Source organism: Cervus elaphus, chromosome X (genome assembly GCF_910594005.1).
Source record: "Cervus elaphus chromosome X, mCerEla1.1, whole genome shotgun sequence".
NCBI lineage: Eukaryota > Metazoa > Chordata > Mammalia > Artiodactyla > Cervidae > Cervus > Cervus elaphus.
Window position 1 is genome coordinate 67,881,182 of NC_057848.1, and position 23,001 is coordinate 67,904,182.

Here is a 23,001-nt window from a genome sequence, read left to right on the forward strand (position 1 = left end):
CAAAACCATGAGATGCCACCTCACATCTGTCATAATGGCTATCATTGAAAAGACAACAAAAAACCAGTGTCAGCAAAGATGTGAATAAAAGGGAACCCTCCTGCCCTGTTGATGAGAATACAAATTGGTGTAGCCACGATAAAAACAGTATGGAAGGTCCTCAAAATATTAAAAATAGAAATACCATGCAATTCAGCAGTTCCACTTCTGGCCATTTACCCAAAGAAAATAAAAACATGAATTTAAAAAGATATCTGCACCCCTAAGTTCATTGCAGTATTGTTTATAATAGCGAAGACATGGAAGTAACCCAAATGCCCATCAATAGATGAATAAATAATGTATGGTATATATACAGAAGGGAATATTATACAACTATAAAAAGAATGAAATCTTGCCATTTGTGACAACATGGACGCATCTAGAGTTTATTACACTAATACAAGTCAGACAGAGAAAAACGCATGCTATATGATTTCACTTATGTGTGGTATCTAAAGAAAACAGAACCAAAGAACAAACAAAACAGAAACAGACTCACAGATACAGAGAACAAGCTAGAAACAGCCAGAGGGGGTGGAGGTAGGTGAAATAGATGAAGGGGATTAAGAGGTACAAACTCCCAGCTATAAACTAAATAAGACATGGGGATGCAATGTACATCATAGGGAATATAGTCAATAATATTGCAATAACTTTGTATGGTAGCAGATGGATAGTAGACTTATCATGACAATCAATTCATAATGTATGTCAATGTCAAATCACTCTCAGTACACCTGAAACTGATATATTGTATGTCAACCCTATTTCAATTTTAGAAAAGAAAATGAAAGGGGGAAAAAAAGAGATTTGGACCAAAGAATACCAACTGAAGTGCAGGAGACCTGGGTTCCAGGCTCAACTCTGCCATCAACTAGCCTTGTGAACCTATGCGAATCTCAGAGGTTCATGAGGCCCCACTGAGCTCATTGACTTCTAAGATCCCTCCCAACTCCAAAGTTTAATGCCAGAGGATGATGTAGTTGAAAGAGCAAGATTTAAAACCAGAGTCACATTAATATTTAAGAAGTCCAGTGCTAGAGTACAATGAACAATGAAGTGAGGAGGCCACTTGTATATTTAATTGCAACAGAATTGCCAAGGGGAATAATTATATTTATTTTACACCCCTGCAATACCATACTAAATGGTTCTCTGTTATCTTTCCTAGATATTGACTTCTGCTTTGATCTTTGGCTGGTGCAGGAAAAAATGCTGAGATTTCTAGTTAGGGTTCAGATAAAAAGATTTACAGGTTTCAGTCTGAGGGGAAGGACTAGTGACAATATAATCCTTAATGTTTTCAATAAAAGCAAATTCATTTGAAAAACTTAAGTATGGGAGAGCTCATAAACGTAGTCATTACTTTACCCCCACCTACTTTCATTTAATCTCCAAGTGCAGTGTGGAAGACCTCCATCCCCACGGGTAGAAGAAGAGAGGACAGGAGGATTGATGACCTTAGTTAAAATCCGTTCAGTACATAAAGCAGGTGAAGGAGAAGCACTGTGCTGAAAGCAGTAGCATCTAGATGAAATGAACTAAGTCAGGCAAATAAATAGCACATAATGACCACAGTCCTTCTGAACAGTTGTCTCCCATAGCCTGTTGTCAGCCTTCAACACTGACTGTTTGCAGAGAAGTGTGTAAGTTTGCTGTACCTGCCTGAACAAATGACCACAAACTGGGGGCTTAAAAAACAGAAACTCATTGTATCCTAATTTTAGAGGCTAGAGGTCTGGAATCAAGGTGTCAGGAGGACCCTGCTCCCTCTGAAGCCTCATGTTGCATGCCTTTCTGTCAGTTTCTCATGATACCAGCAATTGTTGGTGCTATTTGACTGATAGATGCATGTCTCCAATCTCCACCTCCGTCGCTGCATAGAATTCTCCCCGTGTATTTTCTCTCCTCTTCTTATAAAGACATCAGTCTTATTGGATTGAGGTGAAGTGAAGTGAAGTGAAGTCAAAGTCACTCCGTTGTGTCCAACTCTTTGGGACTCCATGGCCTGTAGTCCATGGAATTCTCCAGGCCAGAATACTGGAGTGGGTAGCCTTTCCCTTCTCCAGGGGATCTTCCCAACCAGGATTGAACCCAGGTCTCCCTCACTGCAGGTAGATTCTTTACCAACTGAGCTATCAGGGAAGCTTAGGACCCACCCTAGTCAAGTATGGGCTTCCCATGTGTTTCAGAGTGTCAAGAACCCACCTGCAATGCAGGAGGCCTGGGTTCAGTCTCTGGGTTGGGAAGATCCCCTGGAGAAGGAAATGGCAACCCACTCCAGTATTCTGGCCTGGAGAATTCCATGGACAGAGGAGCTTGGCAGGCTATAGTCCATGGGGTCGCAAAGAGTCAGACATGACTGAACGACTAACACATAGTTTATTTACAGTGTTGTGTTAGTTTTAGGGGTACAGAAAAATGATTTAGTTATACATAGTCATATTCATGTATCTATTCTTTTTCAGATTATTTTCCCATATAGGTTACTACAACATACTGAGTAGAGTTCTGCCTGCTATACAAAAGATCCTTGTTGATTATCTATTTTATATGTATGTGTTCAGCTGCTCAGTCATGTCCAACTCTTTTTGACCCCATTGACTATAATGCAAGGTAAATTTCTTCTTTTCTGAATCACCCATCCCTCCACATTGAGATTATCTCTACCATGGCATTTTTGTGCCTATATAAGTAGGACTCTGTCACTGTCACTCTCTTCAACCTCTTTCTGCCCCTTGAAAAAGGAAAGAAAATACTAATCAAAAGAGGTCAGTTTCAACAATACCTGTCTGGTCATGTTACCATCGGGTGGGGTCAGTGTGCACTGAGTGGTCATACCTGAATGCATAGCTTCCTGCTTACTTGAAACAGATGGAGTCAGTGAACAGGCCTCTACCTGGATTTTTTTCGGATGCTGTCTTTGGCTTCCCTTGTGGCTCAGATGGTAAAGAATCTGCCTGCAGTGTGGGAAACCTGGGTTTGATTCCTGGGTTGGGAAGCTCCCCTGGACAATGGAGTGACTACCCACTCCAGTATTCTGGACTGTATAGTCCATGGGGTCGCAAAGAGTTAGACACAACAGAGTGACTTTCAATTTTCACTTTTCTTCACCTCATATAAGAATAAGAGAGTAGGATAGGGCCTCATGAGAGAACCTTATATTCCCTCTCTCTCTTCTGCTAGTTTACTTGATCTCTACTGGACTGTGATGTTCACAACCATCTTATTGCCTTTATTTTTCTACCCTTATTTTAGCCTGGAAGTCTAGAGATAGCTGGAGTCAAGCAAATGTTCTTCCACAGATAGAAGAAGTTTCTGGCAAGGTCTTTCCCCTGCAGAGTCGATCTTTTTATAAAGAATGCTCTGGGAGTATTTAACAATGATTACTTTTCCTCTCTTCTTTCCAGGCCCTGGATGGGATCTCTCTTGGCTCTGCTATGTGATAACCTGGGGTGGTGTTCCCCAAAAAGGAGCAAGATCTTACCTAATACTGCTGCTCCATGAATTTCTCACTCCCAAGCTAGTTTGCTCTCAGCCTCCAACAGTTTGTCAAAATTCTCATTTAAGTCTGAGAAAATGGCACAGCCAAGAGGTGCCTAAGTAGGCATGACCAGTAAATATAATTTGCTATTCTAGATGGAACCCTGGACCATAAAAAGAATCTTAGGGGAAAACTGCAAAAATCTGAATAAAATGCTAACTTAAGTTAATAATAATAATGTAAAAAAATAATAATGTATTCATACTGGTTCATTAATTGTAACAAATGTACCATAAAAATAAAAGATATTGATAATAGGAGGAATTGGATATAGACTTCATGGGCACTCTCTCTACTATCCTTACAATTTTTCTGTAAATCTAAAACTCTTCTAAAAAGTAAAATGTATTTTTTTAAAAAAGTAGAGCAGAGTAAGTCAGCAGGCCTTGGGGGAAGGGTGGATCTCAATATTAAAGGATATGGCCAAAATAGAAGTCATTTGCTCAAAGGTTCAAAGGCAGTGTTGTAATCAGAATTCTAAGATCAGCCCCGTGCTACTCCCACATCCTCCTCTAGAGTGTGGTCAGAACCTGTGAACACTATGGAGGTGGCTCCCATGGCTAGGTTATACTGAAAAGGTGGAGAGACTTCCACAAATAAAATTAAGGTCCTTAATCAGTTTGACTTTGAGGTAATTAAAAGGAAAATAGCAGAAAAGCAAAAGAGTGACAGGACCTGACAAGGTCTTTACCAGGATCACTGGCTGTTGTGTTGAGAACAGACTGAAAAGGGAAGTTGAGCAGGAAGATAAGTTGGCAGGCTGCTACAGTAATCCAGCCAAGAGACAATGGTGGTCTGGGCCAAGGGAGTAGTGGAAGGGGGTGAGAAAAAACGAAGTCAACAGAATTTCCTCAGTTCAGTTGAGTTGCTCAGTTATGTCCAACTCTTTGCGACCCTATGGACTACAGCATTTGAAGCAAATTGGAAAGGTGAAAAAGCTTGAAAAGTGGGTGCCTCGTGAGCTGACCGAAAATCTAAAAAAATGTTGTTTTGAAGTGTTGTCTCTTGTTCTACACAACAACAATGAACAATTTCTCAATTGGATTGTAACATGCAACAAATGTGGATTTTATATGACAGCTGGCGATGACCAGTTCAGTGGCTGGAGAACCTCCAAAGCACTTCCCAAAGCCAAACTTGAACCCAAAAAAAACCTGTTTGGTGGTCTGCTGCCAGTCTGATCCACCGCAGCTTTCTGAATCCCAGTGAAACCATTATATCTGAGTAGTATGCTCAGCAAATCGATGAGAACTGCAGTGCCTGGAGCTGGCATTGGTCAACAGAATGGGCCCAATTCTCCACGAAAATGTGCAACTGCATGTTGCACAACCAATACTTTGAAAGCTGAACTAATTGGGCTACAAAGTTTTGCCTCATCTGCTATATTCACCTGACCTCTCACCAACCGACTACCATTTCTTCAAGTATCCTGACAACTTTTTGCAGGGAAAACGCTTCCACAACCAGAAGGAGGCAGAAAAAATTTTCCAAGAGTTTGACGAATCTCAAAGCATGGGTTTTTACACTACAGGAATTTCTTCTTGGCAAAAAATGTGTTGATCATAATGGTTCCTATTTTGATTAATAAAGATGTGTTTGAGCCTAGCTATGATGATTTACAATTCATGGTCTGAAACTGCAGTTACCTTTTCACCAACCTAATACATGCCGGGCACTATTCTAAATGCTTTATGTATCTCATTTGGTTCTCTGAACAATACTATTAGCTCTCATATTTGAAAAATGAAAGTACTGAGGATAAGACAGGTTACACTTGCCTCAGGTTGTGGAGCACCTTGGTGAGAAGTACAATCTCTAGAATCAGATCAACTGGGTTCAAATCTTAGCTTTAGTAGTTATTATCCTTGTGACGTTGGATAAGCTACTTAACATCTCTGAGCCTCAATTTCCTAGTAATAGTAACTGAACTGGGTTATTTCGCCTGTGTTAGTTCATCCAGTCCTATGACCCAATGAAGCCTGTTCTATCACCAGGTGTAGAACCTGATGGGGAGAGTCATGCAGCAGTCCACTCAAGGGTCACTCACATTTGGGTGTTAGTGCCATGACTCCCAGGGAGACCCTGGGAATGGCTTAGTGTCAATCTACTTTCTGTACTGTTCTGATGGAAAGATGTTTGCAGTTCTATGGAACACTGTTCACTATTTTGAAAGCAATGCTGATGTGAATGTTGTACTGAATAGAAATAGACATTTTTATTAATTAAAACTATTCTCAAGGCTTCTAAGAAGGACTGCTATTTAAGATTCTGAAATAATAAAAGCTACAAACTGTTGATTGCTTCCTATGTGCAGGGCACTGTGATAAGTGTTTTTACTTTAAATGTTCTAACAGGTGTAATTCTCAGTCTTGTTGGGAAAATATTCATATTTTCCTGTTTTATAGATGAGGAAACTGAGACATGTAAAGTTGCCCAGGACCATTACATACTGGGTGTATGACCCATCCAGGGGGGCTACAGAGCTGTTGCTTTAACCACTATAACTTTTGAGGTTGACTCCCTACTCTGAGTTAAGTGTGCTAGTTGCTCAGCTGTGTCCAACTCTTTTGCAACCCCATGAACTGTAGCCCACCAGGCTCCTCTGTCCATGAGATTCTCCAGGCAAAAATACTGGAGTGGGTAGCCATTCCCTTCTCCAGGGGATCTTCCTGACCCAGGGATTGAATCCCGGTCTTCTGCATTGGCAGGCAAATTCTTTACTGTCTGAAACACCAGGGGAGCCCAAAGAGCTAAGTGATGTGGCCAACTCACAATACCTTCATGTTATGTAAATGGACCAGAGATGGCCCCTGCGAATTGGTCTAAACGGTCCCCATATTGTTCATTTCTTAAAAGTAGGCTGGGACCATTAGCCCAAAGCCCTGTGGCACCAAACTCATGTTCTTATACATTCCATTGTTGTTTTTTTTTGTTGTTGTTGTTAACAGAATATAATTTTTATTTTTATTTTTTTTAAAGCTGGTGACTGAAGTTTACTTTTATTCATAATAACATTTTGATCAGCATAAGTTCATACTTTCATTTTTTAAAGTAAGTTTTTAATTTTATTAATTTATTTAATGGCTGCACCTCACTGTATGTGGGATCTTAGTTCCCCAACCATGGATTGAATCCACACTGCTTGCATTGGAAGCACAGAGTTTTAACCACTGGACCACCAGGGAAATCCCCCAGTTGCTTTAAACACAGTCCAACTAAACATGCTTTTGAACATTTAGAGCCTACCTACTTTATGTACCCTGTGAAACTGTACCCACCATCTGCTAACCATAGAGTAGACACACTCTCTGTCTATCAAAGATCTCAAAGCCCTGCTGTCCTTCAGAGCTCTCTGACCCAGAGAGTCTCCACCTTGGTGCTAAGCAATACCATCTAGATAGGAAGCCCCCTCCCCAACTCCCTTGCCCTCATCTTCCTCAGGGTGACAGCCTCATGGGGCTGACTTTGAGCAGTCTCCTGGGAGGGTCTTCTCCTTTCCCCAATCATGTTCCTGAACTGTTGATGTGTAACTCCATCTCGTGATCCTGTCTCTTCCTTAGTCAGCCCAGAAATATCTGAACTCACCACACTTCCCTCAGGACTAATTTATAGACCTTTATTAATTCACATCTTGTGTTTTGACAGTTTTATTTGAGCATTTTTTATGGTATAACTTACATACCATCAAATTCACTCATTTTAAGGGTACATATCTTCCAAAATCTACTTTCTGTCTCTAGAGATTTGCATATACATTTTCTATTTAATTTTATTTAGAAAATTATCTGAATTAGCTGATTCTGACCCAAATGACCCAATTTTTACTTATACAGTTACTTCGTGCATGGGTGCTAAGTAACTTCAGTCATGTCCAACTCTTTGTGACCTTATGGAGTGTAGCCAGCCAGGTTTGTCTGTCCATGGGATTCTAATTACTTGAGTCGTGTCTAAATGAACTTTGAGCAAGTTTATAAAGACTGTTGTATGATGTGTGTGTGTATCACATACATAACACAACTCCCTTAAAGATTACCTCACATTTGTATTCATTCACTCATCTCAGCCTAACAACATCCTGGGGAAGGCAAAATTCTGTGGTATAGTGATTAGGATTTGGGTTTTGCACTCAAAGCAAGCTGAATTCTATTTACATTCCATGGGCATAAGTCCATTATCTTTTTTAAAAAAAGATTTATTTGGCTGTGCTTGGTCTTAGTTGCAGTATGCAGGATCTTTATTTGAGGCATGGTAACTTTTGTGGCATGTAAGATCTAGTTCCATGTTCAGGGATTGACCCTGGGCCCCCTGCATTGGGAGCTCGGACTCTTAGCAACTGGACCACCAGGAAAGTCCCTATACATCCATTATCTTTACGATTATGTCCCCAATATTCAGCAGAGTGCTTGACACCAAGTAGCTTCTCGAGTGAATGTTAAGAGGTGGGAAAAAATAGAATAAATGAACTCTAACTCATCAGCAAGCTAAACTATGGACTTGAGAATGTCAGATTCCATTCACCGAGGCTGGATTTCATCATATAAAAAACAGGGACAATAACCACCTCCTAGAGTTGTGACTATTGACTGAGATGGTGTGTGGTAAGTGTCTGACATAGGGACAAGATAGTGAGGTTCAGAACTGTTTAGTGACCTGCCCAATACTGTAGTACAAGTAAGCTCTGCATGAAGAACTAAAACCCAGGGCTTGCCTGCCTGAAACAGCAGTTAAACAATCTCACAAATGCTTCCACAGACAGCTTAAATGAGTACAGATATTTGTGATCATGTGCTATATTATTAAAGAAAGATGCAGTGATGGTAGTGTAAAAAGCTCCTAAAATGCAATTTTTCTTCTCGGTAATGCTGGTAGAAAAGCCCCTAAATGTAAGCCTATGTCATTTCACAGCCCAGCCTTTATTATAGAAAATGACCTGGCTCATCTCTTACTTACCCACAGCCCATAAGATGGTGTTGGATCACTTTAAATCCTCTTCTCTGCCTGGCTCGGATTGCAAAACGTGGTCAGGTTAATTGGAACAATTAAGGTGCTCCTGGGGGATAATTACCCCTTTTCCTTTCTGTGTGTGAAGAGGAAGGAGGATGGCTGCTCCCGAAAAGGGGGTCTCTGAGGCACATTGGGAAGGAGAATTCAAACCACAGTCAGATGGAGCTCAGAATGTGTTTGCTCTTATGTTTAATATGATTAGCAAATAAAAGCATATGTGGTTTCCTGTATATTTTCTCCCAGTTTCCACACTGTAGAGGATGCAGAAAGAGGTGATCTGAGCCAAGGGAAAGCCATGTCTGGGTCAAAGAGGTCACAGTGGGCTTTCACATGTGCCCATCAACCTCTTCCTACTTCCCCAACTGCCACATCACCACTCCGAGATTATGGCCAGGCCTGTCCACTGAGCTTCAAGAAACAAGAGCCACAATGAGACAGCTTTTCATTTTTGATACAGCAAGATTCTCCTTTTAGAATTCTGCCTTATTAGCTATCCTCACCAGCAGGATTCAAGTTCACTGGGGACAGTCCTCTTGTGCTTTACAAGTTGTTGTGAACTGCGATGTCTAGCAAATTGGATTTGCTGTTGTTGTTTAGTCACTAACTTATGTCTGACTCTTTGCAACCCCATGGACTATAGCCTGCCAGGCTCCTCTGTCCATGGGATTTTCCAGGTAAGAATACTGGAGTGGGTACCCAAGGATCAAACCTGTGTCTCCTGCAATGGCAGGTGGATTCTTTACCACTACACTAATTGGATTGGGGGTGTCTGAAACTAGAAAACACTCTTCTCACCCTCTAACTTGTATAACAAGCACATTATGAAAGTGCTTTGCATTCAAGTTGAGTGACTTCAGCACAGTGTGATGGAAGACAATTAAGGTGTCAAAGTAAATGGGCTCCTTTATACAGTGGGTGCATTTCTCACAACCAGTCAATAATTAACGTTGCAAGTTAGGAGCAAGAAACATGTTGGAACTGGCATCCTTTAAAATGATATCCTGCTGTTTTATCAAGAGGAAAGAGGGCAGAAAAAGTTCTCTAACAAAATTCTAAGGAGATGGTCTACAGGCTCCTACTACAGCAAACTATTGGAATGGCCTGCCAGTTATGGTAAAATGCTTGAATGTGGACTATCAAATCATGGAGGGAGTCTTAAATCCATTTCACCTGTAAGGGTGCTTAAATTTATAGTTAAAAAATAAGAGTTGGGAAAGGTGACACAGCAGAAATGTCTTTGGAAACACAGCAAGCCTCACCACTACTCTGGGACCTTGAGAAAGGTACTTCATTCGGAGAACTTCAGTCTTCTCCTCTATGAGTGGAAGTGGTATGTTTTCCTTTTGAAGGTTACTATGAGGATTAAACCAGCCTCTGAATATGAAGCACCTAGCAGCAAGCCTATCATAGAGGAAATGTGTACTGGAGAGTCATTTTCCTTGTTGACTTTCTCTGACCACCCTTATGGCAGAAAGCGAAGAAGAACTAAAGAGCCTCTTGATGAAAGTGAAAGAGGAGAGTGAAAAAGTTAGCTTAAAACTCAACATTCAAAAAAAAAAAAAAAACTCAACATTCAAAAAACTAAGATCAGGGCATCTGGTCCCATCACTTCTTGGCAAATAGATAGGAAACAGTTACAGACTTAATTTTGGGGGGCTCCAAAATCACTGCAGATGGTGAGTGCAGCCATGAAATTAAAAGATGCTTGCTAAAAAAAAAAAGATGCTTGCTCCTTGGAAGAAAAGTTATGAGCAACCAAGATGGCATATTAAAAAGCAGAGACATTATTTTGCCAACAAAGTTCCATCTAGTCAAAGCTATGTTTTTTCCAGTAGTCATGTATGGATGTGAGAGTTGGACTATAAAGAGAGCTGAGTGCTGAAGAATTGATGCTTTTGAACTGTGGTGTTAGAGAAGACTTTTGAGAGTCCCTTGGACTGCAAGAAGATCCAACCAGTCCATCCTAAAGGAAATCAGTCCTGAATATTTATTGGAAGGACTGATGCTGAAGCTGAAGCTCCAATACTTTGGCCACCTGATGCAAAGAGCTGACTCATTTGAAAAGACCCTGATTCTGGGAAAGATTGAGGGCAGGAGGAGAAGGGGATGACAGAGGATGAGATGGTTGGATGGCATCACCAACTCAATGGACCTGAGTTTGAGTAAGATCTGGGAGTTGGTAATAGACAGGGAGGCCTGGTGTGCTGCAGTCCATGGGGTTACAAAGAGTCGCACACGACTGAGCGACTGAACTGAGCACTGATCTGATTAGTCTTCATGCATCCTTCTAAGAGAGAGGCCATAATTGAAGAGGTACAAGCACTTTATGTGTGTGAACTTTCCTAGAGAGAAGGTCTGTAACTTTCAGCAATGTTCAAAAGTCCAAAATGTGAAGAACCACCACATTAGACCGAGTCTTAAAAGCTGGAAAGCCCCTTATTAATTTCTATACACACAGGGCCACATTATTTTGAAATATGAATCATGTCCCTCCTGGAACCAGATGTCAATTCATATATTGCAGAGCCTGTTGGTGTGATTATTAAGGAGGGTTGATTTCCCATCTGTCATGAGGTGTTCTGGGTGCAAATTATAGTGACAAAAGCATCATAATAATAACAAGAATAACAAAAAAAACCCACCTTTATTAAACTCTTTACGGGTTCCAGGACTGGGCAAAGTATCTTATAACTATCACTTTATTTAATCACCAGACAATCCTATGAGGTAGCTATCATTATTACTACCTCCATTTCTACAGGTGAAAAATTGAAGAACAGAGAGATAATGGAATCTTTCTATCACCAACCAGTAAGTGGTGCAATGGGGCTAGGATCTAAGTATCATGACTCACAGCCTGCCCACGTAGTGAAGTAAATAAGTTTGAGAAAAAACTCTATCCTGAAGGAGCTTAACATCACCTTACTGGGATGTTTGAAATGACAGATGCTAGGAAATATGTACTTGACACCAAGTGCTGTGGCCTTAAACAAGTCCTTAACATTCTCTATCTCACTTTATTCATATATTTAAATGCTCTGATGGGAATGTAAAATTTTGCAGCCACTTTGGAAAACAGAGTGGCAGTTCCTCAAAAGTTAAACTCAGAGTTGTCATATAACTCTGAAATTCCACTCCTGGTTAGATACCCAACAGAAGTATATCCACTCGAAAAACCTGTACACTACTGTTCATAGGAACACTATTTATGAGAGCCAAAAAAATGGAACAACCCAAATGCTCATCAACATCCATACAGTGAAATATTATTCAGCAATAAAAAGGGATAAAGTACTGGTAGATATTACACAACAAAGGAACATTGAAAACATCATGCTAATTGAAATAAAACAGACACAAAAAAACCACCTATTATATTATTTCATTTTTAGAAAACTCTAAAAAATGTAAACTGATTTATAACAACAGAAGGCAGATAAACTGTTGCTTGGGATAGAGCAAGGGAAAGGGGGTCAAAGAGATGCGGACCACAAGGCAGTATGAGGAATTTCCATGGGTGATGGATGTTTGCTGTCTGGATTGTAGTCATGGTTTCATGGGTGTATACATATATTACACCTCTTCATACTTTAAATTTTAAAATTTACATTTTTATGTGTCTATTATTTCTCAATAAAGCTAATTTTTAAAATGGAGATAATACCACCTACATCCTAGAATTACCATAAGACTTAGAGAAGATCATTTATGTGAAAATGTCAAGAAAAGTGCATGACATAGTCATTGGTAAAATATATCTAAAAGAACCTAACATAAAATCTTTAACATACAAACAACAGTGAAGAAAATAGGAGTTCTGACTTAAAAATGGAGAGCCATTATTTAGAACATAGTATGTTGAGACTCTAACTAAAGTCATTGTTGTTGTTAAGTCACTAAGTTGTATCTCAGACTCTTTGTGACCCCAAGGACTATAGCCTGTCAGGCTCCTCTGTCCATGGGATTTCCCAGGCAAGAATACTGGAGTAGGTTGCCATGTTTTCCTCCAGAGGATCTTCCCAATCCAGGGATTGAATCCAGGTCCCCTGCATTGCAGGTGGATTCTTTACTGTCTGAGCCAGCAGGGAAGCCCAATATGTATATATAGAGTTTCTAAAGAAGTATATATATATATATATATATGTGTGTGTGTGTGTGTCTATATATATATATAAAGTTTGTGTGTGTATATATACATATAGTGTAGAGAAAACATACGCATTTAGATATACATATAGTATTGATGGGCTTCCCTGGTGGCTCAGATGGTAAAGAATCAGGCTGCAAAGTGGGAAACAAGGGTTCAACTCCTGGGTTGGGAAGATCCCCTGGAGGAGGGCATGGCAACCCACTCCAGTATTCTTGCCTGGAGAATTCCCATGGACAGAGGAGCCTGGTGGGCTACAGTCCACAGGGTCACAAAGAGTAGGACACAACTGAAACAACTTAGCAGCACATTTATAAACTTCTGTAAAGTTCTTTCTACATTACTTATGAGAAGTGATCTACTTTTTCTCACTTCTATAGACATAAAGGATTGTTTGAAATCAACAAATTTTCCTAAACTCAAATAACCGGGAGCTCATTTTGTGGCACACATTGGGCTATGCCCTTGAGGTACATCATAATAGCTCTCCTGGGAAGAAGGTATTATCAGCCCCATTTTACAGATGGGGAAAGGAAGGATCACTAAGATTAAATGATACATTTGGATTCACAGCTAGTATGTGGCAGAGTCAATAATCATGTTCGACACCATCTAACCTAAAATCCCAAGTTCTCTCAGCACTGCCAGGCTTTCTTCCCAAATTGTTAAATCTAATACATGGGTAAATTGCTAATACTACCTTAGCCTTCATATGTACACACAAATTACTCAAATGAATTCAAACCTTGTCTCAAAGATTAGTGTCACTTCACTGTCAGTGGCACCAAGGCTCTGATGAAGAGAGGAAGCCAAAATAGATTCAGCAAGGCATAGAAAATAATCACTAAACATGTGGTTCAAAGTGAAATTATAAATACTCTAAGTCCAGGCTTCTACCCATGTGATAGGAATTAAAACGTTAAGACATTCAAAATCTTAGCACTATATGCAGATTTCTGTATGCATTCATTTTATTTTGAATTCTCAATTTTGTCATCATTGTTTGATCTTAAACTAAAAATTTAATTTAAAGATATACTAAAGAAGAAGTAGCTAAGTGTATCAAAGTAATTTATCAAGTACTATAAATTGAACAGTTTAATCTTGAACAAGGAATTTTAATAATAGTGCTTTAATAAATCTTTAAGTGTATGAAGAAAAGTTACTTATAATCATTTAGCTTTAAAAGAGATTTTTATAGTCCTTTCTTTGAAGTCATAATAGATGTAAGACCCTAGGGAAATATTAAAAAAAAGAATAGAAGACTATTTTTTGACAATTATTGCTAATATTACAGTAGTCTCAGATCTAAGCACATGCTTTCAGCCCAGAGAGGCTTAAGTTAGATTCCCAGCCCTGCCACTTACTAGATTACGAGGTAACTAGGTTATGAAGCAAGTGCTTACCTTTCTGCACTTCGTTTTTCTACTCTATGAATGGTGCTAAGGACAGTGCCTACATTTAGAGTCATCTTGTGGATGAAATGACAGCATGTATGTTAAGACCCAGAAATGATGCTAGTTGCATAGAAGTGCACTCAGCAAATAGGAGCAGTTCGAGAATTATAATTTGGGCCGTGTGGGGGCTGAAATTTACTCCCTTTCCTGGCCTCAGGCAGTACTGGAAACCTCTGTGTTTAGCGTATTCAGTGACCAAAGGAAGGCTTCTAGACTTAAGGTGAGAGACCATAGTGCTAGTTTTGAATAAGCAATGCTAATTTCACACTACTGAGGCTACTCCAGACCATCGCCTTGGTACACAAAGCATAGGATGACTCCACTTTCAAAAACTGATCAGGTTACATCTTTACAATCAACTCAAATGAACATTTAGATGCTTTCCTATGTGCTCTCCTTCATTTGAGGGGCTGTGCATGCATTCTCACACATCCCCTCAAAAGGAACCCTATGAGACAGGTGCTATGCTTTTTCTAAGGTAACAGATGAGGAACTTACTGTCTTGTCTGAAAAGAAGGTGCCATTTGGTCTCTGCTACCATCTTCATCCCTAGGAATTCTGTACAAAATGAGATGCCTTCCAATTAGCAGTCGTGTGTATGTGTGTGTGTGTGGCCACACATTTGATGGTATTATGTATACACTAGAAATCTGTTAGCTGTTCTAGGAAGTCTTTCTCTGATTGGGCTCTTGTCTATTCTGTGGATCTTGGTTTTGTATGTGGAACGATTGTCATCAGCAACCCAGTGATGCTTTACCTCCCAAGACTCAAGGCAACAGCCTTTCTTGGTGAGCTAAAATAAGTTTGATATGAATCTTCAAACTGGAGTTTTGACAGGTATGTAAGAAAAACAGATCAGTGAGTCCATTACACCCACTGTGCTGTAAGATAAGCATTTTCTTACATGAAACATCATTGCATTTTTCTTTCTTGGTCTGACTTTAAAAATTAGCATGCAGCAAAGCACCTGGCTGGCTGTGGTCAGTCCTCTTTCCCCAAAGGGCAAACACTTTACAGGTGGGCCTGAGTAGCTCTGCTCACGGACCTGGAGGCATTTTTGTTTTTATTGTTTTTTCTGCTTGAAAAGCTTCTCCCTGGGACTGAGAATGCTGGACAATCTCCAACTCTCTAGAGATAACAGGCCTGTTAAGATGAGAAGGAGGTTACAAGTCATCACCACCTCAGCCCTACTTGAACTTTGGCCCCGTGTTTCACGAGACTGATCAGACAATAAAGAGTCTGCCTGCAATGCAGAAGACCCAGGCTCAATCCCTGGGTTGGGAAGATCCCCTGGAGAAGGAAATGGCTACCCATTCCAGTATTCTTACCTGGAGAATTCCATGGGCAGAGGAGCCTGGTGGGCTACAGTCTACAAGGTCGCAAAGAGTCGGACATGACTGAGTGGCTAACACTTTCTTTTTTCATAAGACTGAAAATTGTGTGCTCAACTTTCATGAAGAGGAGAAGGGCCACAAGAAAAAGGGAGAGAATTAAAACAAACAAAAAGGAGATCCCAGGAAGCTGGTATGTGGGTTGCATAATAGACTGAATCCCACAGATGTCTCCTAAAGAAAGACCTCAACATCCCAGCTCCAGGAGAAATGGCCAGGGATGTCTCAAGACCCAGGCTGAGATAAAGCAGTAGGATGAGCACAGTGGGCATAGAAGGGACTGATCTAGAGGTGTGTGTGTGTGTGTGTGAATAAGTCAGGGGAGACAGATATTGTAAAAGTAATTATAAGAAATTGTGGTTAAGGAGGAGAATGTAGAATCTATGTGAACATGAAACAGAGAAACCAAACTGGACAATAGTACATGATGAAGGCAACAGCAAGAATATAAACCCTCAAAAGTGCTCACGACAATGGTTTCGAATATGCATCCTATTTGCAGATGCCCAGGCTTACCATGTGGAAGGTATCTTCTGAACAACTTCTCTTTCATCTTGCCACAGATTCTCAGGGAGCTTTTTTGTTTGTTTGTTTTTCAGGAAAATCTCTCTGATACAAGAGGCCAGATGGCTTGTCCTAAAACTACTGTCTGGGTACCACAGAGGGTCTGCCAACAGTGAAAAGACCATGGGAAGAGTTCTACATCCCTGCTCTGTTGGACTTAGATATGTAGCTTAGTTTAGCCAATAAAAATGAACAGAAGCCATCAATACCCTACCAGGACAGAAGCCCTGAGAGTCACCTTGCTCTTTGCCACTGCCTTTCTTTTCCTTCTGCCAAGAGATGAGCAATGTCCTGGCTAGGGGTGTTCCATCTGTATGGGTGAAGTAGACGTGCTGCCAGCTCACTGTGGACGTGACATGTGAGCAAGAAATCAATATCGGCTAAGATAAGCCACTTATATTTAGAATCTATTTCTTAGCACCATCTAAGCTGACTGATAAAAGTTCTTCTATTGGGACACTGTGGAAAGCTCAGTTTAGAGAAAAGTTTTCTATTGCTGATCTAAGGACAGCTGATAATTCAGTACATAATGAGTCATAAGTTTCACCAAAGCAAAACCAGTGATTTGGTGATGAGCCCAAGGATGCTTACTACAGTCTGCATATAACAAGGTTTCATTTAAAATAACAAAGGAAAATGAAACTAGGCTGATTGCCTTTATTGGGTTATGAGTGAGTGTCATAACAAAACGTACAGTGTTATCTAACAACTAAGGAGAATGGTCTGGTCACAGAAGACAAGCTAATGAACCCAGACAGCCTCTGAATTCTCACTTGACCTCTAAGATACCCTCTCCTCCCTCATCCTGCTTAATAACCTGGCCTAATGTGTTTATCAAGTTGGAAATTTTCAGAATAGTTTTTCGTTAAGGGTGACTATACAAAGGGATGGGATTTTAAAATATGGATGAAGCCAGTGACTTTACCCCAGGCAAACTTCTAAGGACAGACTTTATAATGTGAAACCCAAAACACTGCATGTTCAAGGGCTTTTTTTTTTCCATTTATTTTTATTAGTTGGAGGCTAATTACTTTACAATATTGTAGTGGTTTTTGCCATACATTGACATGAATCAGCCATAGATTTACATGTATTCCCCATCCCGATCCCCCCTCCCACCTCCCTCTCCACCCGATCCCTCTGGGTCTTCCCAGTGCACCAGCCCCGAGCACTTGTCTCATGCATCCAACCTGGGCTGGTGATCTGTCTCACCCTTGATAATATACATGTTTCGATACTGTTCTCTCTAAACATCCCACCCTCGCCTTCTCCCACAGAGTCCAAAAGTCTGTTCTGTACATCTGTGTCTCTTTTTCTTGTTTTGCATATAGGGTTATCATTACCATCTTTCTAAATTCCATATATATGTGTTAGTATGCTGTAATGGTGTTTATCTTTCTGGCTTACTTCACTCTGTATAATGGGCTCCAGTTTCATCCATCTCATTAGAACTGATTCAAATGAATTCTTTTTAATGGCTGAGTAATATTCCATGGTGTATATGTACCACAGCTTCCTTATCCATTCATCTGCTGATGGACATCTAGGTTGATTCCATGTCCTGGCTATTATAAAGGTGCTATTCCCACACGTGGATTCTCAGATGCTTAAGCCTGACACTCATGTCTAGTTTTCTCTTTTCCCTCTATTTGAGTTATTATGAGAGTGTGGCTACAAAGGACAGCCACAACAGAGTCAATTCATTTCACAAATTGTTTGTTTGTGGACCTAGGAATGTGTTTGTAAGGCTCGGAAAGTGCAGGGAGACACACCATCCTGACTTGGGAATTGAAGCCCTTGGAGCAGGCCTGGAGGTCTGATGTCTGAGGAGCCAAACACCTGCTGCAAGACAGAGGCCTGAAAACACACTCCTGGGGCTGCCTTTCCTGCCTCCAAGAAAGATAGCGTCCCCAGCTGCATGCGGGCTGAGAGTCACACATGGCTGGGAAGTGCTGGCTGGGAGGTCATTTTTCAGTGACAATGACCTCTGAGGCCCTGCACCCAGGGAGGGCTCCCACACTCCCAGGAAAAGTCAAGGAAACCTCCACACAGCTGTTCCGTCACGTTTCCTCTGCAGGAGAGAGCTGGTGAGCCTAGGTCTCTCTGACACATGCTTGGATCCTGGGGGAAGGACACCCTGGGCGTCCACCTGGATCCTGGGCCTAGGGGCCCTTGATATGCTAGGCACTAGAGGGAGGAATGGGAGCTGAAGCTTCATCAATCCTGGGTGAGCTCATACTCTATGGAGAGTCAGAGCTACTGAGCCAAGTCACTCTTATACAGGCTTCTACACTCTCCTACCAGAACTAATCTTCCCTGGTGGCTCAGTCAGTAAAGAATCTGCCTGCAATGCAGGAGACCCAGGTTTGATTCCTGGGTTGGGAAGATCCCCTGGAGGAGGACATGACAATCCACTCCAGTATTCTTGCCTGGAGAATCCCATGAACAGAGGAGCCTGGCAGTCTACAGTCCATGGGGTCACAAGAGTCAGACACGACTTAGCAACTAAACCACCACTACCACAGGAACTAAAGCCCTGAGGATGAGCAAAGAGTCAGGTTCTAGGTCTTTGTGAGCCAAGCATTGAGCTTAGTGGAAGGTGGGGTCCAATGGCCCCAAGTCATGCTGGGGGATGGACAAAAACTGTCCAGCCTCTTTCCATAAACTGTGTTGCACTGAACGAGAATTCTGGACTAGGTGATCTAGGGCTGCATAGATGAAAGCCCAGCCACATGTCCAGCCACCCACAGCTGAGTTAGCCATGGAGTAGAGGCTGGAGTCGAGTCTTCGAGTCTAAACACGGAAAGAAAGAAAGGATCACTTCTGATGGCATTAGCAGAGCCTCTGAAACCCTGGGGAAGCAGCAGCTGAAGAAAGGAAGGCGAGGCTGGAAGTGTCTTCCTTAGTTGACCAGTAGCCAGCTGCCGAGGCTTTTTATAAGAATCCGTAGGTGCAGGCGAAGCTGTGTGGGCGGGCTTGCAGCACAGAGTGGGAGCAGAACTGAAGTGTCCCCATCTAGCACCAGCCAAAAGCCCGGATGACAAGTCTGCAAAACTGGACCAAGACTGGGGCTGGAAAAATGAGAGCATCCTGTTTGCTACTGGCCCACACTTAAAGGTGAATCAATATGGATGGAGGAGTGTATTCTGCCTGACTGGTTTGGGAAAGGCTTTAAAGCTGCAGGGTAGATGGGAGTCAGGAGATGGAGGAGGCCCCCTTGCAAGCAGCACTTGGTACAGGCCTGGAAACAGACCAGACAAGGCTTGCTTTCTAGGAGCATCAGGTAAGGGATATTGAGAATGTGCAAATGAACCTGTGCACCAAATGGTTAAGCATCATCAGATGGATATGCCCCCTTAGCTTCCCTGGGGGACCCTCTGCTCCTCAGAGTATCATGGCTTCAGAGACCCTGAGATCCCTGGGAGAATTCACCTGATGGAGAAGCCAGTGCAGCTGCCCTGTCTTTGGGTGTAGAAAAGGACAACATAGACTGAGCCCTAGTGTTGGTAGTGGGGTTGCCCAGCCCCACCCTAACCCTGACTTGGTTCCCTGGCAATCCACATGGTGGGCATGGAAGCCAGCTTTAAGGAGATCGTGGAAGCCCTGGGACTGAGCTGAATGGTCTTCGTAGCTACATAGACTATGGTCCTGGCAACACCAGCACTAGATTCCAACAGGAACACACTTAAATGCACAGACAAGGTTGGCAATATGGACATCAACATTTATTTTCATTTTACTTTCACAGTTTAGAGGGTTTTATTTATTCCAAAACTGGAGTGACTCATTTTAAATTAAAGTGCTGCATGCAATTAATTAATTGTCACCAGGAAGTTCTTCCTTAATCTCTAGAATCAGCAGGACTCCTTCAAGGGAATGCTTCTTAAGCACAGAATGAAATGGACTCTCTGACTTTCAAGCCACTGGGATCACTTTGGAATTTAGTCCAGCTAAAGAGAGACCTCCTAATTATTATGGCTTCCAACAATGCTGTGTTCTCTAGGATTCTCACTCTAATCCTGTGGAAATAGCTATATAAATCAGCAAGTGAACTATACTCAGGCTTCTCCCTCCCCCACACTCACACCCACATCATCACCAGATCAAAGGATCAAAGTCAGCTCGCAAGCATAACTGGTATTTGCTGCACTAGAAAATTAGTTGTCAAAAAAATTTCACTGAGGGGCCTAGATATTCACTAGATATTAACAGAGATGCTTTCTAAAAAAGCTAATGCTGTTTGAAATTCTAGGTTTTGACAGAATTTAAAAGATTATGTAACTGTTGGGTGATATGCAGTGCTGTAACCTGATACATCGAATGTAATTTACACTTAATTAACATAGAGGGTTATTTAAATATTGGAAATTGGAGTATGTCAGTATGACTTTGAATTGTTAATTTTTGGTGTACCAAAAAATAAGATTAAAAACTGACACTGTAGAAAGGGACTAGATAGCACAATGAATTAAGACAAGATTCCCTACATTCTTGAAGCTTTTTTTTTTTTTTAAACCCAGTGATGCTGCAATTAACAAACCTGGGAGAACAGAGCTCCTTTTATGACAAGCTCAGCTGTGGGAACGCAACCAACAAAACACCACTTCTGAGCAAGGGGAAGCAATGTCAGGGAGTGTCATGTGCTGACGCCTGTTCCCACTCTAGCTCCCCTCCCACTTACAGAGCTAGGAACCTTCGTGTCCTCTGGCCTCTGAACTCCAAAAATAGGGCAGGGGCCAATGGAGCCTGCCAAGAATCTGATGCTGATGACGCACATTTGAGAGGCCTGAGTGGATAGGCTGTGGATTAGGCTTCCCTCTAGCAGAGATGTTTGTGGATAAAGGACCCGCTGAAATTATATGCAGAGTGCATCATAAGAAACGCTGGGCTGGAGGAAGCACAAGCTGGAATCAAGATTGCCCGGAGAAATATCAATAACCTCAGATATGCAGATGACACCACCCTTATGGCAGAAAGTGAAGAACTAAAGAGCCTCTTGATGAAAGTGAAAGAGGGGAGTGAAAAGATTGGCTTAAAGCTCAATATTCAGAAAACTAAGATCACAGCATCTGGTCCCATCACTTCATGGCAAATAGATGGGGAAACAGTGGAAACAGTGGCTGACTTTATTTTTCTGGGCTCCAAAATCACTGCAGATGGTGATTGCAGCCATGAAATTAAAAGACGCTTACTTCTTAAAGAAAAGTTATGACCAACCTAGACAGCATATTAAAAAGCAGAGACATTACTTTGCCAACAAAGGTCCATGTAGTCAAGGCTATGGTTTTTCCAGTGGTCATGTATGGATGTGAGAGTTGGACTGTGAAGAAAGCTGAGTGCCAAAGAATTGATGCTTTTGAACTATGGTGTTGGAGAATACTCTTGAGAGTCCCTTGGACTGCAAGGAGATCCAACCAGTCCATCCTAAAGGAGATCAGTCCTGGGTGTTCATTGAAAGGACTGATGTTGAAGCTGAAACTCCAATACTTTGGCCACCTGATGCGAAGAGCTGACTCATTGGAAAAGACCCTGATGCTGGGAAAGATTGAGGGCAGGAGGAGAAGGGGATGACAGAGGATGAGATGGTTGGATGGCATCACTGACTCAATGGACATGGGTTTTGGTAGACTCCAGGAGTTGATGATGGACAGGGAGGTCTGGCGTGCTGCGGTTCATGGGGTTGCAAAAAGTCTGACACAACGTGTCAGTTCAGAGCGACTGAACTGAACTGAACTGAAATCGGAGAGGTAGGCCGGGTATCCAGATGATTGGGAAACTGAAACTGACATGTAGGCAATAGCGGAAGAAGCAAAGGAAGTGTAGGTGGGAGAAGAGACAAATTGGAGGCTGTAAAATAGATATCTTCAGACAAGGAAAGGGCTGTGGTGTGTAAAAAGACAATTTATCAAGGGAACAGCACCGAAACTTTGTGCTGTGTCCAGTCATCCATCCATCCATCATCTGTGCTGTGCTCAGTCGCTTCAGTTGTGTCCAACCCTTTGCAACGCTATGGACCAGAGCCTGCCAGGCTCCTCTGTCCATGCCTGGAGAATAGGCAAGAATACTGGAGTGGGTAGCCGTGCCCTCCTCCAGTGGAATCTTTCCAACTCAGGGATTGAACCCCCATCTCTTACATCTCCTGCATTGGCAGGTAAGTTATTTGCCACTAGTACCACCTGAGAATTCCCCATCTATCATGTGTGGGATAGTTATTCTAGCCAAGTATGGAAAGAACTTTGTGATATGTGATTGAAAGCAACAGCCAGCAGGTGGGGAAATGTTTTAGGCAAGAAAGTGAAAGTGAAGTCACTCAGTCGTGTCCAACTCTTTGCGACCCCATGGACCGTAGCTTATCAGGCTCCTATGTCCATAGGATTTTCCAGTTAAGAGTACTGGAGTGGGTTGCCATTTCCTTCTCCAGGGGATCTTCCCAAGCCAGGGATCGAACCCAGGTCTCCTGCATTGCAGGCAGACGCTTTACCGTCTGAGCCACAAGGGAAGTCCATTAGGCAAGAAAGGGGCCCCAGAAATCACACTTCTGTCTCCATTATTCAGAATCCCCTCACACCTCTAGTCCAAGACCTGGTTTTCCTATTCAAGTAGAAGAACAGAAACAATGATGAACAGACGAAATGGGTTAACTTTTGACGTGACAGACTTGAAGACTTGGGAATCTTTTATCACAGGAAGTGTCTACTCTTCATTACTAGGGAGCATACAGCCAAGTTTCCAGGTAGCCCCAATTTTCATGAAGAAAATGCAGATCATTCCATATACTGTCTCTATCCTCAGTCCTGAAATCAACCTAACATTCTGTTTCAAATAAATCCTATCCGTATCATTTGCAGGTTT

General features: G+C 41.8%; 1 non-coding gene across 1 annotated transcript; it reads right to left on the reverse strand.

Annotated features, from left to right (window-relative positions):
• Positions 1-22,576: 22,576 nt before the first annotated feature.
• Positions 22,577-22,648, reverse strand: TRNAC-GCA. Its single transcript has one exon. It is a non-coding gene; the product is annotated as a tRNA-Cys (tRNA).
• Positions 22,649-23,001: the final 353 nt, after the last annotated feature.